Source organism: Balaenoptera musculus, chromosome 3 (genome assembly GCF_009873245.2).
Source record: "Balaenoptera musculus isolate JJ_BM4_2016_0621 chromosome 3, mBalMus1.pri.v3, whole genome shotgun sequence".
Classification (NCBI taxonomy): Eukaryota; Metazoa; Chordata; class Mammalia; order Artiodactyla; family Balaenopteridae; genus Balaenoptera; species Balaenoptera musculus.
Genome location: NC_045787.1, coordinates 43887929 through 43908225, shown reverse-complemented (window position 1 = coordinate 43908225; position 20297 = coordinate 43887929).

Below are 20297 nucleotides of genomic sequence, written 5' to 3'. Positions count from 1 at the left end.
CTGCCACGTTATCTTGAGGGACACTTGATAGCGAATGTCCAAGTCCATTCTTATGGTAGTACAATTTTAAGAGGAAGAAATGGAAGAAGTTTCACTGGGAGTAACTAAACTAACATAGTGTTATTCCTCAGACCCTCCACACTTGTAGGAGGAAGGAGAGCCGTGGTACAATCCTGCAGCATAAACAGGAGAAAACTCTTATTATTTTATTTTTTGTTTAGGTTGGGAACTCTTTTTTATTTCTTTTTTTTTTTTTAACATCTTTATTGGAGTATAACTGCTTTACAATGGTGTGTTAGTTTCTGCTGTATAACAGAGTGAATCAGCTATATGTATACATATATCCCCATATCTCTTCCCTCTTGCATCTCCCTCCCACCCTCCCTATCCCACCCCTCTAGGTGGTCACAAAGCACGGAGCTGATCTCCCCGTGCTATGCGGCTGCTTCCCACTAGCTATCTATTTTACATTTGGTAGCATATACATGTCCATGCCACTCTCTCACTTCATCCCAGCTTACCCTTCCCCCTTCCCGTGTCCTCAAGTCCATTTTCTACGTCTGCATCTCTATTCCTGTCCTGCCTCTAGGTTCTTCAGAACCATTTTTTTGTTTGTGTTTTTTTAGATTCCATATATATGTGTTAGCATACGGTATTTGTTTTTCTCTTTCTGACTTACTTCACTCTGTATGACAGACTCTAGGTCCATCCACCTCACTACAGATAACTCAATTTCGTTTCTTTTTATGGCTGAGTAATATTCCATTGTACATATGCGCCACATCTTTATCCATTCATCTGTCAATGGACACTTAGGTTGCTTCCATGTCCTGGCTGTTGTAAATAGTGCTGCAATGAACATTGTGGTACATGACTCTTTTTGAATTATGGTTTTATCAGGGTATATGCCCAGTAGTGGGTTTGCTGGGGTGTATGGTAGTTCTATTTTTAGTTTTTTAAGGAACCTCCATCCTGTTCTCCATAGTGGCTGTATCAAATTACATTCCCACCAACAGTGCAAGAGGGTTCGCTTTCTCCACACCCTCTCCAGCATTTATTGTTTGTAGATTTCTTGGTGATTGTCATTCTGACTGGTGTGAGGTGATACCTCATTGTAATTTTGATTTGCATTTCTTTAATGATTAGTGATGTTGAACATCCTTTCATGTGTTTGTTGGCAAACTGTGTATCTTCTTTGGAGAAATGTCTATTTAAGTCTTCTGCCCATTTTTGGATTGGGTTGTTTGTTTTTTTGATATTGAGCTGCATGAGCTGCTTGTATATTTGGGAGATTAATCCTTTGTCAGTTACTTCGTTTGCAAATTTTTCTCCCATTCTGAGGGTTGTCTTTTTGTCTTGTTTATGGCTTTCTTTGCTGTGCAAAGCTTTTACATTTCATTAGGTCCCATTTGTTTATTTTTGTTTTTATTTCCATTTCTCTAAGAGGTGGGTCAAAAAGGATACTGCTGTGATTTATGTCATAGAGTGTTCTTCCTATGTTTACCTTAAGAGTTTTATAGTGTCTGGCCTTACATTTAGGTGTTTAATCCATTTGGAGTTTATTTTTGTATATGGTGTTAGGAAGTGTACTAATTTCATTCTTTTACTTGTAGCTGTCCAGTTTTCCCAGCACCACTTACTGAAGAGGCTGTCTTTTCTCCATTGTATATTCCTGCCTCCTTTATCAAAGTTAAGGTGCCCATGGGTGTGTGGGTTTATCTCTGGGCTTTCTATCCTGTTCGATTCATCTGTATTTCTGTTTTTGTTCCAGTACCATACTGTCTTGATTACTGTAGCTTTGTAGTATAGTCTGAAGTCAGGGAGCCTGACTCCTCCAGCTCCATTTTTCTTTCTCAAGATTGCTTTGGCTATTCAGGGTCTTTTGTGTTTGCATACAAATTGTGAAATTTTTTGCTCTAGTTCTGTGAAAAATGTCATTGGTAGTTTGATAGGGATTGCATTGAATCTGTAGATTGCTTTGGGTAGTATAGCCATTTTCACAATGTTGATTCCTCCAATCCAAGAATATGGTATATCTCTCCATCTGTTTGAATCATCTTTAATTTCTTTCGTCAGTGTCTTAGAGTTTTCTGCATACAGGTATTTTGTCTCCTTAGGTAGGTTTATTCCTAGGTATTTTATTCTTTTTGTTGCAGTGGTAAATGGGAGTGTTTCCTTAATTTCTTTTTCAGATTTTTCATCATTAGTGTATAGGAATGCAAGAGATTTCTGTGCATTAATTTTGTATCCTGATACTTTACCAAATTCATTGATTAGCTCTAGTAGTTTTCTCGTAGCATCTTTAGGATTCTCTATGTATAGAATCATGTCATCTGCAAACAGTGACTGTTTTACTTCTTCTTTTCTGATTTGGATTCCTTTTATTTCTTTTTCTTCTCTGACTGCTGTGGCTGAAACTTCCAAAACTATGTTGAATAATAGTGGTGAGAGTGGGCAACCTTGTCTTATTCCTGATCTTAGTGGAAATGGTTTCAGTTTTTCACAATTGAGAAACATGTTGCCTGTGGGTTTGTCATATATGGCCATTATTATGTTGAGGTAAGTTCCCTCTATGTCTACTTTCTGTAGGGTTTTTATCATAAATGGGTGTTGAATTTTGTCAAAAGCTTTTTCTGCATCTGTTGAAATGATCACGTGGTATTTACCCTGCAATTTGTTAATATGGTTTATCACATTGATTGATTTGTGTATTTTGAAGAATCCTTGCGTTCCTGGGTTAAACCCCACTTGATCATGGTGTATGATTCTTTTAATTTGCTGTTGGATTCTGTTTGTTAGTATTTTGTTGAGGATTTTCACATCTATGTTCATCAGTGATATTGGTCTGTAGTTTTGTGTGTGTGTGTGTGTGTGTGACATCTTTGTTTGTTTTTGGTATCAGGGTGATGGTGGCCTTGTAGAATGAGTTTGGGAGCATTCCTCCCTCTGCTATATTTTGGAAGAGTTTGAGAAGGATAGGTGTTAGATCTTCTCTAAATGTTTGATAGAAGTCACCTGTGAAGACATCTGGCCCTGGGCTTTTGTTTGTTGGAAGATTTTCAATCACAGTTTCACTTTCAGTGCTTCTGATTGGTCTGTTTATATTTTCTATTTCTTCCTGGTTCAGTCTCAGAAGGTTGTGCTTTTCTAAGAATTTGTCCATTTCTTCCAGGTTGTCCATTTTATTGGCATAGAGTTGCTTGTAGTAATCTCTCATGATCCTTTGTATTTCTGCTGTGTCAGTAGTTACTTCTCCTTTTTTATTTCTAATTCTATTGATTTGAGTCTTCTCCCTTTTTTTCTCAATGAGTCTGGCTAATGGTTTATCAATTTTGTTTATCTTCTCAAAGAATCAGCTTTTAGTTTTATTGATCTTTGCTATCATTTCCTTCATTTCTTTTTCATTTATTTCTGATCTGATCTTTATGATTTCTTTCCTTCTGCTAACTTTGGGGTTTTTTTGTTCTTCTTTCTTTAATTGCTTTAGGTGTAAGGTTAGGTTGTTTATTTGAGATGTTTCTTATTTCTTGAGGTAGGATTGTATTGCTATAAACTTCCCTCTTAGAATTACTTTTGCTGCATCCCATAGGTTTTGGGGCATAATGTTTTAATTGTCATTTGTTTTCTAGGTATTTTTTGATTTCCTCTTTGACTTCTTCAGTGATCTCTCAGTTATTTAGTAGCGTATTATTTAGCCTCCATGTGTTTGTATTGTTTACAGATTTTTTCCTGTAATTGATATCTAGTCTCATAGCCTTGTGGTCAGAAAAGATACTTGTTATGATTTCAATTTTCTTAAATTTACCAAGGCTTGATTTGTGACCCAAGATATGATCTCTCCTGGAGAATGTTCCATGAGCCCTTGAGAAGAAAGTGTATTCTGTTCTTTTTGGATGGAATGTCCTATAAATATCAATTAAGTCCATCTTGTTTAATGTATCATTCAAAGCTTGTGTTTCCTTATTTAATTTCATTTTGGATGATCTGTTCATTGGTAAAAGTGGGGTGTTTAAGTCCGCTACTATGATTGTGTTACTGTCGATTTCCCCTTTTATGGCTGTTAGCATTTACCTTATGTATTGAGGTGCACCTATGTTGGGTGCATAAATATTTACAATTGTTATATCTTCTTCTTGGATTAATCCCTTGATCATTAAGTAGTGTCCTTCTTTGTCTCTTGTAATAGTCTTTATTTAAAGTCTATTTTGTCTGATATGAGAATTGCTACTCCAACTTCCTTGTGAATTCCATTTGCAGGGAATATCTTTTTCCATCCCCTCATTTTCAGTCTGTATGTCCCTAGGTCTGAAGTGGGTCTCTTGTAGACAGCATGTATATGGGTCTTGTTTTTGTATCCATTCAGCCAGTCTATGTCTTTTGGTTGGAGCATTTAATCCATTTACATTTAAGGTAATTATCAATATGTATGTTCCTATTACAATTGAGAAAACGCTTATTTTTTAAATTAATTCTATTTTAAGCACTACATGAGGTCATTTAGAATAACTAAATTAATATTTAATTAGCTTGTTCTTATAACAAGCTAGGGTTATTAAAGGTATTTGTATTGCCAATTCTCCGTGAGGGTAAGATAGGATTCTCCTATAATCAATATTTTGGTTTTCTTTCATAATGTTCTGTAAATGGCTTTTTTTTTGCTTCTTGGGGGAAATTTTCCACTTTAGGAAATACTTTCTGATATGAACTTAGTTGAAGTTTACTTTGGCTACTATGCATTCCTTGAGCTATTGACACCACGTTCACATTTTTACACTTGAACTGCACTGCCCCTTGCAGATTCAAGTTGGTAGGAAAAACCCTCCCAGCCTTTTGATGATATTATTGTGAATTTTGCAAAATGGGCTCCATCTCTTATTGAAGTATTTGGAGAAAGGAAGGGAAAGCAGAGGAGGAAAATTAGAACTTATTAGAGAGATCACTGAACTTAGTAAAGATCCTTGAAATTAGCTACATAAGATGAATTCCTGAGCCTCAAGCTCTGCGTTGTGACTGCCCCTGAATTCCAACATTTTAGAAATAGAAAACAAAGCTAAAGTAACAAACAGAAGAAAGATAGTAGAGGGTAGGACTTAATTATAAATGACTTCGATTGAGCTGCCCTTACTTGAATATGGTATTACAAAAAGTATCAATAAAATCTATTGAAAACTGTGAACCAAACATTTTAGTTTACTTGGTTAAGATGCCGTTTTAGAAAGCCTGTTCCCCAGTCAGGTTCATTTTGCCGAAAGGCAGCAGCCAAAATGCTGAGAGGCCAAGGTTTGCAGCAAAGAGAAAAGAGAGGGTTTATTCTCAAGGCAGCCAAGCAAGGAGGCAGGAGAACAAATCTCAAGTCCGCTTCCCTGGAGGCCAGAGGGCTGGGGGTATTTATGGACTAAGGAATAAAGCAGCAGGGCACTCTCAGGTGTGGAGGGCATGGGGAAAGGTGACTGGGGAAAGGTGTGATAATCTTCCTTCTGCCCAGGTGTAACTAACCTACAAGCCCCTACACGTTCAAAAGGTCACGGAGCGGACACGCAAACATGCCCAGTTGGAGGGTCGGTGGTCCTATTCAGTCTTAACCAGCTCAGCTCAAACTAGACACAGCTGACTCCAAGTTCCTAGAAAATAACGGGCAAACATCTTGTCTAGGCTCCGTGCCTCTTGGAGGACATGCAAGTCTTAAAATGACCTTGATTAGTGAAGGCAGGTAAAATGGATTTGACTAATTACAGTTTCAAGCTCTCATCTAGGTAATATGCTCTCCATTCCCCCACTTGGGGAAAATAAAATGTATATACATATACATGCATATATATACATATATTCATATGCATATTAATGTATATATTATAATGTATATACATATATAATGTATGTATGTATTAATACATATATACACATATATGTATACACATACATATATATTTAAATTTTAAAACATTCTTTTTACATCTAGACACTATCTTAATATAAAGCAAATTGGTTGGTTGACTATTTTTCAGCTATGTAGAAAATGACAGACTGACAATAAGAAAAAAAAAAATGACAAATCCAAAATGGCTAAATCAATTCTGTTTTGAGCTTTCAATGGACATCGAGTGGCTCTAAGTCTGTAAAAGGCAGTACAAGACTGGTGATGACCATGTGGACCTTGGCAGTCTCCCTCTGTGCCCTCTGGGTTTTCAGCAACTCTTCAGGGATTGCTTTTTCCTTTTTCCCCATCCTACCCCATTACTTTCTATTTCAAGCTTAAAAGATCAAGCCTGTTTTCTTAGATTTCAAATTTTGCCTGCCTGGGATTCTTTTCTTGGCCGTTGTACTCGAGAATTCCATTTCAAAACTTCCTCAGTGCTTTTCCTTCTCTTCACTGACCTTTAAAGAATAATTATGAACTCAACATTCCCTGAGGGTCTCAGGCTATACTGTGGTTTACTCTTTTTTCACAAGGATGTGCAGAAAGTGTGCTCTTGACAAGAGACTTCACACTTACTTCTGAATGCCTTTTTCTGGGGCTTCCTTTGAGAGTGTTTCTCTCAAAAGAACACTCAGCAGTGTCAATTCGAGAATACATGAGAGAAATTGACTCTTTGCTCAAGCACATATGAGCCTCTGGAACATCCCTAGACTAGATTAGGGTAAAACAACTAGTAAAGGATTGTTTTATTACTTGGTGTATATTTCATATTTTCTACTATATTCATAGAAATGGAAATGAAGCTTAAATTAAGAAAATCAATCACAAACTACCATGAAGAAAAATAAAGTCTATTTTTTTTTAACTTTTTGTGATTTTAAACCCAGCCTTCCAGAGTAAAGGTGAATTTTCAATTCTATATTGTAGCAAGTTAAAAGATTAATTTGATTTTCTGTGGTAACAGGACAAGAAAAGGCACATATAACTAAAATCGCTCCTCCAGGCCACACTTTTTTCAAGTAACAGAAAAGTAGCAATACAGTCAGTAGACTAGAATCCGTTTCCCTCCTCTCACTCATCCATTTGTAGGAAAGCTCCGAAAAGATGAAGAAATAAAAATCAGGCAGATGAGAAAAAGAAAAAAAAAAGGAGGGGAAACTAAAAGGAGGCCAGGTGATCTATGAACATATTATCTATGGTTCCTGAATAGCTGTGTTGTACGTGGATGTGCATAAAGTGTGCGGGGGAAAACAGAGGGCGTGTGTTCTTTTAACACAGCACAGACTGTGTGACAAGAGGTGCCATTAACAGGAATTATCATTAATAACTAGGAAGCTGTTATTTACTAGGGAGACAGTAAAATGTGGGACGAGTGACACTCCAGACTCTGAGGGGAAAGTGGGTTCTATTGTACTATAAAGCTCCAATTCCCACAACGTAACCTCCAGCCTTACCCCCTCCCCTACTTGCTTCCTTTCACCAGCTTCGTTCTAAATTCTTTGATACCAAACGCTGCATGTCTAGTTGTAAACCCGTTCAGCTGTGTTTCTCCCCCCCCACCCCCCATGCTGACATTAGCCTGTTTTCTCCCAGTTCTGAGTTTCACTTACATTTTCTATTGCATAAAAGATGAGAAAATGATCCACCTGTGAGTTACGTGGAACGAGGCAGATTAGAAATGAATGAACCAGAAACATTTCAAAATAAAACTATAGTAAAGGCTGCACTTTTAACACACATCCAGAAACTCTGAATGTATCGTACAACTGAGGAACCACAACAACAGATCAAAAATATGCCCAGAAATCAGAATGTTCTGGTGGACTTTATAGATGATTTGATACAATTGTTCTCAGCCTTTCGGGTCTACGATCCCTTGGGGAACCTCAGGAAAGACAGGGAAATTCTATTTTAAAGAAAGTGTAAGCACAACAGATGCAATGATGTACATACAATTTTAGCAGATTAATGGAGGCCTTGAAGCTCATTCAAGGTTCCCAGGATAAGGGCTTCTGAACTCTTCTAACCCCTTCATTCACATGTGAATGACAAAGGTGCAGTCAAGTCCAACACCAGAGCTAGCTTGTAGCATAAGCAGGCTCCAGATTCCCAGTTCAAGTACGTCCATGTGCCATGAGTCTCTCTATAGAGATCTGAGGTCAGGGGATACTGATAATTCCTATAGTGGTTGTACTGATAGAATAGTGTCCTCCAAAATTCATGTCTACTTGGATTTCAGAATGTGATCTTGTTTGGAATAAGCATCTCTTCAGCTGTAATTAGTTAAATTAAGATGAAGTCATGATGGCTTAAGGAGGGGTCTAAATCTGAACGACAGGTCCTTAAAAGAAAGCCATGTGAAAACAGAGACACACAGGAAAGAAGGCCATGTTATGACAGTCACTGGGAACTGGCATGCCATTTAAGGACTGTAGTGAGGCAGAGATACACCAAGGAATGTCTCATCTTGTTGGCAACCACCAGATGCTAGGATAGAGCCGTAGAATAGATTCTCCCCTAGAACTTCCAGAAGGACTCAGTGCTGCTGACACCTTGATTTCAGACTTATAGTCGCCAGAACTATAAGAGAATACATTTCTGTTATTTTAAGAAACCAGTTTGTGATAATTTGTTAGGGCAGCCCTAGGAAACCAATACAGTAGCTTACTGCTATTTGTTTATACCTTTATTAACATTATTTTTAAAAGCCTTCATATTTTGTTCCTGTTACTGACCCACTGAGCCTCTCTCCATTCTCTTTTCAGACTAGCTGACCTGGATTCTGATGCTGGACATACCAATGCCCTTCCATATCCTTCTAAGTTTTCTTCATGAGCAGTGATGAGTTATGCAGAGAAAAATTCTTGGATCTACATTTATATAACATTGCTCTTGTTGCTTTTCAAAAGTGGACCATGTTTTCCCATGCTGGGATAGCTGCTGTTGACCTTGCAATAGGGTAATAAAAAATCCAATGAGGATTTAAAAGGAAGTTCCATTTAAAGTATGTAGTATAATGGAAGTTTGCTTCACGCAAACAATGAAGAAACCTTAGAAGATAATGTTGTTGACTTCCCGTACTCTAAAGTACTCTTTGACTTAGGAAGATAACTCAGACTTTACCAAGGATAAGCTGTCTGGAAATAACTGCCCACAAAGACCTCTAGAATAAGTGAACTGGCTTAAATCAAACCTTTCCCAATCCCATTTATTAAACACATTTACCCGCCATTATAGACTGCTCGTGTTGCTAGAACCCTAGATTGATCCATGCATGGAGATACTGTTTTTATGCTGCTGTCAGAGTATTTTCAGAAATCCAGCCACACTTAGGAAAAAAAGAGTTCACTGCTGTTTCTACCCCTAACTCATTGCCCTCAGCAGACTGTGTACTTAAAGAGAAGAGCTACTTTAGTCTTGAGAAATTTCCAGTGCCAGGTTACTGTAAGAAGCAGGCTGAGTGTGTGGTCTGAAATAGTATTTCCAGTTCTGCCTATTTTCATTTCCAAGAACCGCTTGGAAATAAATACCCTTGATTTGGTTAGGAAGGGGTGACTCTCCAATGTTTTGGGTATCGTGCCTTAATTTTAGGCTGTACATTGAACTAGCTTCTATTTTTGGACTCCCTTCTGATTTCCTGATATGTTTGCTACAAATTGAATAGATCATTCTGAGCCTCTGTTTCGTCACTAGCAAAATGGGAAAGAATAACACACTGATGAAGTGTGAGGGTGAGTTGAACATGAACATCCATTGGATTTTTTTTTATAAGCGTCTTGCAAGTTGATAGCAAAAAAAAAAAAAAAAAAGACTCAGCCCTTTAAAAGGCATCTGATCTCCTTAAGGGGGTACTGGTGAGTATTAGGAAGAGACTATATAAAATAGTTGGACTTGTCGGTGTTCAAGTATAAATATGGACTTAGGAAACTAAGACAGGAATCTGTGGAGCTGCACTGAAAGCTCAGCTGTGCACTGCTTAATCATATAGGAAACATAGCAAGGAAATGCTGTATGACCCAGGATAGCTTAACACATATGATGCCAGCTGGATAGGGGTGCGGGACAGTGAAACCAGCAGAACTGAATAGAAGGTGGCCTTTTATGGGAAAAATATAAGAGAAAGAATAAGTCTAGGAATTAAAAATGTGGAGCAGAGGAAAGCTGTGAAAGGAATCATAGATAATCAGACCAAGAAGTCAGGATTGCTTGGTAGCAGGCAGTGTTCTGAATGTGCCATGGCGACAAATAATCCCAAAGATGGATGTGTCATAGGCTGGAGAGGGGAGACAGTGAGAAGACAGGATTTCTTTATGGTAGACCTTGGTTTAAATCCCAAGTCTGTGGCTTATTAACTCTGCAATATTTACTCTTCTGAGCCTTGTCTATAAAATGTGGATAATAACTGTCTTTTAGGGCTGCTGTGACTAGCTTAGGTGACACATGCATCTAGGTGCCAAGAAGAATGCATTAAGTAAGAGCTGTTAATCCACCTAATAAGGAAATAAAAAGAGGGACAGCTAAGAGGAAAAGTTTGCTATTTTTTACCTTCAACCCTCTCCTCCAAGGGGCAAAATGATAGGGGAGGGGGTCTCAGTCTGATTGCAGGCACCTAGGTCACATGGACCTATGAGAGTTCCTTACTAGTTTCTAGACGTAGCCTGCAAAAACTTCATAAATAGAGCTGTGCTGTTAAAGACTGTAGCCACTAGCCACATGTGGTTATTTAAATTGGGATTAACTAAAAATAAAAACATATTTCTTTGGTTTTACTAGCTACATTTCAAGTGATCAATAGTGACATGTGGTTATATATTAAAATATATGCAGATATACGTGTGTGTGTATTTCCATCATCACAGAAAGTTCTATTGTTTGCACATACCTGATACAGTGGATGATGTGGGCAAAAAGGTGTAACCACAGGAGAAGTCAAAGTCATGGAGAGAAGGAGGGAGAGAAGCTGGAAGAGGAAGATAAAGCTTCTGCTGAGAGAAGCCTCACTCTTTTAAAAACCTGTCTGGGTTAAAGGCAGGGAAACAGGGAAATTAAGATCAATAAGGTGGGTAAACCTTAAGCTGTGATGCCCAAGGCCTAGGATGAAAGGATCTCAGCTACCTTTGAAATCCATCCTAGGAATGGTACTTTGTTCTCTGATACCAAACAGATAACCTATTCCATGGTGACCTATATGGAGAACTGTTTACCTAGAGTGACTAACGTGGTGTCACCGAGAACTACAGAAGAGTAAAACAGATGTAATCATGGCAAATAGACCTTCTTAAACGGATAGTACAATTCAAGGAAGGATAGAAACCAAAAGAACACTGGGGTCAAGAGTGAGATTTTTCTACGAATCTTAAGTGCGTAAATCAAAGTCCTGAGAGAACAAGAAGAATTCGCTGTAGTGAGTTTCCCTAGTACCTAACATGCTGTGAATAAATCTATGAGTAGATGGATGAATGGAAAAAAAAAAATCCCAGAAACCTGAAGATGGAACAACCACAGTAGCATTGCACACCTGAAAGAGAAATTAAATGTGCTGTGTGTTTGTGGGGTTAGCACTTGTGGTCTGAGGCTGACAGCAACCAGAGTCACAGCTAACATTTGTGAGCACTGACCACATACCAGGCGCTGGGCTAGGACCTTGAAAGTACCCTGTCATATTCAGTCCCCACAATCCAGGTGTTATTATCCCCATTTTATAGATTAGAAAACTGAGTCTTAGAAAAGTCTAGCCCTCTGTTAAATTTAAATATAAATGGCCAAATTAAGGTTCTTAGTATTCTCTTTGTAACGGGCAGATGTCCAGGTAAGATAAAGATCAATAATGGACCAAGAGTAAAAGGAGGAAGGGAAGGGAAGCAATTTTTAAAATACTGTGTATTCCTTCTATCCTCTCTGCTTTACCTTTTATGAAAAAAACTACAACTAAAAATACATAAATGAAAGATGAAAATGAAGAGAACATGGGCCCTTATTTTCGATGTTTGGGCAGAGCCCCTTGGAGCTGATCTGATAGTTCAAATCAGTTCCAAGTGTCTCCCAGTCAGATAAGCTGGAAGTAGGAATGTGCCAGATGGGATCCTGAAGTAGAGGTGGTCCCAGAGGCTGTTCCTTTCTGTGGTGATTTATTTGATGATTTTATTCCTTCATGAATGATGTCTTGACAGATGGTTTTTACTGAGTATTGCAGAGGATTATTTTCTCAAAAAGCACAATCTCAGTCCCCAATCTATACTTAACATTTTGTCAAACTACCATCTTCCATGGTTTACAGAATTGAACATATACAGATGAATCCACATGTTCTGACTCATAAAATAACTTTCTACTTTGATAATTTTCACATACATGCTTATAAACAATATTTTGATAGCACTCCTGTAATGCTGACTGAGTTTTGACAAAGTTTTGTAGCTGGAAAAATAGGGAGAGGGTTGAGAACATATGAAAGATTTCATCCTAAGCCCCTTATACAGGGACTTATGTGGAGCCAGGAAAAGGCTGTGAATGGTCCTGGGGATCGTAGAGGTCAAGGTTGGAGAATGAGTAAGTGTTGGAGATGAGAGCCAAGGTTGGTCTGATGTGGAGCCCATTCTCTTACTCACTTCCTTAGGTCCCTGACATGTGTGGAGAAGAAAGCATTAACTAAAACGGCCCACGTAAGAAAGAATGCCTAAACAAATGGAAACTCCTTAAAGGGAAACTTTATACAAAAAGGTTTCATGACAATTAAGTCACAATAGTTTCACAGAACAGAAATAAGAAAATCCCCAGCAACCACCAATGATGGTGGCTATACCAGAGCATAGAACTTGAAGAAACCTGAGATAAGAACTTGAAGAATAAGAACTTGAAGAAACCTGAAAGTCCTTGGATCTAATAAGACACCTTCAGAGTTTCGGTCTTCGTACCTGTTCAGATATAAGGAGAAAAGGAAAGGGAAGGCAATGAAGCATGCAAGAAGGGAAAATATGGTTGGGTAGTCGTGCAAAGTTCTTGAAAAGGGTGTTGATAAAAACCTAGAGCTGAATTCCAATGGGGAACAGAAATGGATCTTGTGCAACCTGTGGTTCCCTACAATCCCTCTGTCTGAACATGCAGCTCTAAGACTAAGAGGATGCTGTCTCCGATGACGTCCCCAGCCTCTGTCTTAGCTCACTTACCTTCCGGAGCAATTCTTGCCTGGGCTTCCCACTTTCGGCTAGAGAATGTAATAACAATAGCAACTATTTACAGTTAAATCACTGTAGGCCAGATACTATGCTAAGGAACTTTACTTGTATGGTCTCATTTAATCATCACAACAACCCTCTGAAATGGATGACCTAATTGTCCACATTTAACAGTCCAGGAGACTGAAGTTCAGAGAGGGTAAGTAACTTGCCCAAGTTCACACAGCTGGTGGGAAACCTAGGACTTGAATCCAGCCCCCTGCACGATCCTGTAATGCCTGGAAAGAAGTATTTTGTTGCAGAGATGAAAAGTAATGACATATAAACAATTCCTCTGAGACTCTTTTACTCAATGTCACCTTGCCATGGTCATCCTTCCATGTTGATAGACAACATCATCCATGACTCCCACCATGTCTCCTTCAGTCAGCTGTTCACAGGTTGCATTTAGAACCTTCCAGATGAAGCCTGCCTCTGTTCATAGTAATGATTTAAATTGAAACAAGTATGTCCAGAATCTCCTCTGAAAATTAGCCTTTGGGCATTCTCCTTACTAGTGTCCTCAGTTTTTATTTTTTTAATTTGGAGACCTAACAGCATAAGGACACAGTTCTCAGGATTGGAAATATTCCTCATAGGAGTTCCTTCTGTTGGCGGATGTCCCCGTAAAACTAGGAGCTGAGCAGGGCTGTGCTCTAGCTCCTGGGTGTCTGTACCATGCTGCTGGGGCAGAGGGGTAGTTTGCTGCCACATTTTGTCTCTTGAAAGGACGGGCGAATGGAGAATTTGGGGAGAGCACCGGGAACTCCATGAGGACAGAAACCCTTTGGTGCTCCCAGCACAGAGGAAGTGCTGTTGGTGGCGGCACACTTAGGATGACAGGCCCTGCCCTGGATGCTGAGAGCTCCAACACCGTCCTCGCCCTCGAGAGGCTCACGGCCTGACGGGGAATCGTGCCGAGTCCTCACTGCACGAGGGCATATGTGAGCGCCTGGATCAGGGAAGGCTTCTCAGAAAGTTCCATCCACAGTGAGACCTACGGAATGAGTAAAAGGTACCCAGGGATTATAGGAAAGCACCCTTGAGGACAGCGCTTCTCAAAATTGCAAGCACCTAGGGAGATTTCAGAAAAACATAGTGATGCCTGAGGCCCATGCTTGGAGATTCTGATGTAACGGGCCTGAGTGTGGGCTGAGCCCTGGGACTTTAAAAGTGCCCCCATGTGACTTCGACATGCAGCCAGAGCTGAACATCTGGCCTGGTGGCTTTCAACACTGGCTGTACTTTAAAGTCACCTGAGAAGATTTCCGAGTCCATCTCCAGAGATTTCCAAGCAGTTTGTCTGGGACATGGTATCTCAAAAGACTCTCCAGGGTTGAGAATCACTGCAGCAGGTATTAGTAGCAGCACATACAAGGGCCAGAAACAGAACACACGGCCGGTTCTGTGGTTGGGCTGTAAGGAGGCGAAGTAGGCTCTACAGGATGGGGAGGGCCTAGACTAGGAAGACACCTGTTAGCCAAGTGATGACATTTGACCTTTGGGGGCTGATGGGTAGTGAGTGAGAGGTTTAAGAACGTGACATTATGAAATTTGCTTTCAAAAGACTAGATGCAAGATGGAAGGCAAGGAGTGCATTTGCTTGGAAGTAATCCACGGGCAGAATGGTGGAGGCGTGGGATGTTGGATACAAGACCCAGATATTTTTGTCTCAGATCTCTTTACTTCCAGAGGGAGATGGAAAATCAACTTTTCTTTTCTGTTCTTACTCAAGTGCTTTACAGAAAAGAAAAGCATCATTCATCAGAATCTACAGAATTGCTACTTGGGGAAGGAGGAGAGAGGGTAAGAAAGAGGCTGTCTGGAAAGTTCCTGAAGATGGGGAGCCCACAGTTCTTCAGGACAGTCCAGTTATCTCTGTGGAGAAATGGACAATCGGACTTCACTCTTCAGACAAGGCAGGGCAAAGGCTGCAATTTAGTTGCAGGAACTAAATTCAAGAATTGTATTAATCATTCCCCTGGTATGTGCTGAGCCCTAATGAATATCCTGGTCCACTTTGGTATTTACTCTTATAAACTTGGCTCCTGGTGTTTTTCCTTGGGATTATCTAGGAAAGGAAGAGGCTATGGGGAGAGGATGCCCGTGGTCCTTTATCTTTCTCAGGTGACTGTACCTGCTGGGAAAATCGCCCCAAGCCTGGCATGATTCAGAGTTCTGAGAAAGGACTAGGCGACCGCTCATGGGAAAATGATGACTTATCATCACTCGGCAAACATGTCATAAGAATAGAGGCTGAGGAACACTTGCACACATCCTGAACACATCCTTCATGCAGGTGCTCCCCTCTGGGTAAGCCTGCTGAAATCAGCATAAACCAGCAGATGCATTTTGAGTTCTCTCCCTCCCTCAAGTTACAGATGAGAAATGTCACAGCAGCTTGGCACTGACAGTGACTGATGCCACTGAAATGTGCCTTGGGGCTCTTTTAAAGCCCTCTTCCTATGATATTAATATTGAGTAATTAAATATCAAACTATTTCAATAACTTGCTTCTTAAAATTGGGAAATTTTCATCAGTGTGAAGATGATTCTGCAGATAAAAGAATCCTTGTGGCTTTCAGATGTAGGATTCACTGTGGCCTAAGGGAGGTCAATAGAAAATCAAGAAGGACCCTCAGGATATAACTTTAAATAGAGTACAATCTATAAAAATATCAACTCACTAGGTTTTACACCTGAAACTAATATTGTAAATCAACTATATGCAATTAAAATAATAATTTTTAAAAATATTTCAACAAATTGTTTCTGTCCTCATAGGCTTAACTGTCTGTGTATACTAATACAACTGTACATAATTTAGCATGTTCTTCAAAATAAAAATAAAATAGTCTTATATAATGGGAAAAAAAGAGAAGGACCCTCTGGGTTCAGGGCATCAGAAATCTAGTCTACATTTTCCAGATGGGGTAAGACTCACTAGCTCTTTACATTAAACTGTCAGCATGGCTCTTAAGTTTTTACACTTCCCTTAAACTCCTTCTATTAGGTCAAAACACAGGGAGGAGTGGCTTGCCCTTTTAGTTTCTCTCTTAAAAATAATTGACACCATTTATTGAGCTTCTATTTGCCGTGTGCTTTGAAAACATTACTTCAATGAATCTTTCCAACAGTTCTGCAGACTGGCAGCATTATTTCCAGCCTTTTTGCTGAGAGTGAGTCTTGGAGAGCTTGAGTGCCTTCCCCAGTGGAGCGTCCCAGTTAGTTGCAAAGCTGGGTTGGGAATCCACGTCTACCTGGCTTTCCTCTTTTATCTATTATTCTCCTATAGCACCTCAGTAATTCTTCTCTCCAGGAAACCACGTCCCTGGAAGCCAAGGCCAGAATATGATGTAAGTCATACTGTACAGTTCACAGATTCAACCCCTTCCCCAGGACTCAGCTTTATGGGAAGAAGTCTCCCCCATTCAGTCATCTCTTTTTTGATTTGTTGCCTACTTAGTGACCAACTCTTTTGACCCAAGCACTGGGAGAGAGTGATGAATACATTAGGGTCCCAGCTCTCATGGAGTGTGGTGTCTCATGGGGTAAAAAAGACAATAAAGGAATAAATATTTGCAATACATCCAGAGCGATAATGCTGTGAATACAATAGAGGAAGTGGGAATGGTAGAAAGTGATTTGGGTCGGGGGAGGTAAACCGGGTGGTCAGAGAAGGCTTCTCTAATGAGTGATATTTGAGGTGGGAAGAGAATGATGAGAAGGAACCGGTCATGCAAAGATCTGGGGAAAGAGCATTCTAAGCACAAGGAACAGCCTGCACAAAGGCGGGGAGGCTGGAAAGAGCCTATGACCTCACACTCTCCCCTCAGAGAGACAGACATTTCTTGAATACTTAATATAAAGCAGTCATTGTGTTACTGCACAATGATAGAGGCGTGCATAATTCTAACCATTTCCTATGTGAAATCTGCTAAGTTTATCATACTAATAACTATGACATATGAGGGAGTTGGATTCTAGGAAGAAAGTAGACAATTTGTGGCTAGCATTTCTGAGTGATGTCTACGTTACTGTCACTGTTATGTCCCTTTCTATACATTATCTCATTAAGCCTCATTTAATAGTAGTGTCCTTTTTTTTTATTATTTTAGAGATGAAGAAATAAGTCTTAGAGAGGTGGTATCAATTTGGTAGGGCTGCCATAACAAAGTCCACAGACTGTGTAGCTTAAGCAACAGAAATGTATTTTCTCACAGTTCTGGAGGCTAGAAGTCTGAGATGGAGGTATTGGCAGAGTTAGTTTCTTCTGAGAACTCTCTTGGGCTTTTAGATGGGCCCTCTTCTGGTTGTATCTTCACACTGTCTTCCCTCCGTACGTGTCTGTGTCTAAATTTCCTCTTCTCATTAGGACACTGCTTACATTGGATTAGGGCTACCCTAATGACCTCATTTTAACTTAGTTACCTCTTTAAAGACCCTGTGTCCAAATATAGTCACATTCTGAGGTACTGGGTGTAAGGACTTCAACATATGAATTTGGGGGTTGGGAGGACATAATCAGCCCATAGCAGAGGTTAAAATAAGTCTCTCAAGATCAAATAGAGAGTAAGAGATTCATCCAGATGTGAAGGATGCCTCCTTCCTACTTTGTGAGCCTTAGGATGACTCTGTATAGTAGCGCTTGTCCTGCTTCCCTGGCTGGTGTCGGTCTTGAACACCTGCCGTGCGCGCTGAGTGCAAGCGGCCAGCAGGGTCCCCCAGCTCCCTCTCCGGATGAAGCTGCTGTGTCGTGGAGGAGAGAGATCACAAACAGGTAAACAAACACACAACAAGGTAATTACAAAAATATATCAAGTACCATAAAGGAAACAAACAGGGCGATGTGATAAAACATGACTGGGTGCGAGTGGGAATCTCCTTTTGAGAGGAGGGTCCCTGACACACTCTCTAAGAAAGTAATCTTGACGCTGAGACCAGACAAGGGAAGGTGTCAGCCCCCTGGCAGGTTAGAGATGAGTGGTCCTGAGACGGAGAGAAGACCTCCTTCCAGGTAGGTCACGTTCCCACGCTGCTTAGCATGGTGACAACAGGAAACTTGTCTTTGCAAAGCAGAGGGTGACGCATTGGAGTAGAAGAAGCTGGGAAGGGCTGGAGTGAAGAGTAGGAACCAGAAGGCCTGGGTTTCAATCTGCTTCGGCACCTACTGCTGTAGGACTTGGAAGGTCACTCTCTCCAGCTGAGCCTCGGTTCCTCCTATGCGAAGCAGGAGTAGCGATAACGGCACAGAGCACCCACCCTGCCTAGGCCCGGCGCTTATCGCTGTGCACAGGTGAGATCACTCCCACAACGGTGCTCCTGAGACTGAACAGTACCATGTGAACACACGCGGGGCCCCCGGGAGGCCTGCAGCTGCAGTTCTAACATGCACACCTATCTGTATATTTTTCCCTCCAACTTTTACCTGAGTGCAATCCCCGCTCAAAGCCTCCTGCTGCATGAAGTGATTAAACTCATCTGCCACAGTAGAACATACGAGAAAGTAAGTAGGCACCTCTCCCTCCATTCATTAAACACTTCGAGTGAAGTTGGTTATTTTCTGGTGATCGAAAGGCTCACAGATTGCGCCGTATTCCCTTTGAGAATTCGAACATGACCAGGCACACCCTGATCGGCCAGCACGCGGTCTGGCCAGTTTTACTTACAGGAAGGTCCCCAGAGCCAGATGAGAGAAGTGTGAGTGGAGAACTTTCTGTGGGTGTCCACTTTTCATAGCTAAGACCCCCAAGGTACAGGGAAACAGTTCTCACCCCTTGACAAACTGGGCACTTTTCTGTAATGGGGAACTCCGGAACTGGGAGAAAATACATTTCTATTATGTAAGCCACCCAGTCTGCGGACTTTGTTATGGCAGCCCCAGCAAAGTGGTAACAACCTAAGACTTATTTCCACATTTCAAAAATAAAATGATAATGGTCTACTATTAAATGAGGATTAACAAGATAATGTATAGAAAGGGACACAACACAGTGACAGTAACGTAGACATCACTCAGAAATATTAGCCACAAATTGACTGCTTTCTTCCTAGAATCCAGCTCCTTCATGTGTCACAGTTACCAGTAAGATAATCTTAGCATATTTCACATAGGAAATGGCTTAGAATTATGCACACCTGTATCATTTTGAAGTAACATAACTGCCTTATATTAAGCATTCAAGAACTGTTTATTGGGTGAATAATGAATATATGAACTTATAAGCATCATTGATATACTGATCTCTGTTCTCTTGGTAAGTAGTTCCTTAGCATATAAAGGCATCTATCTAAAGCAGAGGGAAAATCCCATTACAATAGACACAGCAAATCCACATCATCGCCTTATATATACATCTAGTTGTGAGCCAAACCATTCATCTATGAGAAGAAATTAATTTCTAATTCCTTTCTGGAGCAAGAGTATACCATGAATCAAGCCTTGCTTTGTCTAAATCCTACTTCTTTCTCCCAGGAGAAAATCTCAACCCTTAGACGTTTCAAAGACAGCCCTTCACAAACAGACTAACTAAGAAGCAGGGCATTTCCCATCCCCCTACGTCCAGGAAGAGGTTCCTGCTTTTCAAAGGTTTGCTCCGTCTAATGCCAGCAAACCACCTCCAGACACCCATGCCCTGCATTTCCTGTTGGTAATGTTCGTCGGAGTATCTGGTCAACATAGATGAAAGAAACACACACACACACGCACACACACACACTCGCTCACACACTCAAATACCTATTTGTCAGCCGAAGGAAACTTGAGGGTTGGAAACGCCCCTTGATTTATGGTAAGCACAAATTGTTATTATTAGCTTATCTTTATCATCATTTGAGAATATTTCCATGGGGCAGTTTCTATCTACCTGGATACCCTACATTGCCTTATGCACACACCTCTAGATTTAGGAACTCTTTGCTAGTTCCCTGTCTAACCAAAGAAAATTTGAACTCCCTAAAACCACATTAATTAGAAGTACCTGCAAGAGAAGGTGATCAGCTACAATCCATGTGCTCATAGAACCCCTCCCGACCCTTTTTTTTTTCCCATAAGGAGAGGAAGAACTGGCTAGAAGGGAGGAAGTACTTTATTTTTTCTTGGCAATTGACAGCACGTAGGTTTACACAGTGTACCCAGCCAAGTTGCTATTTTCTTCTAGTAAATG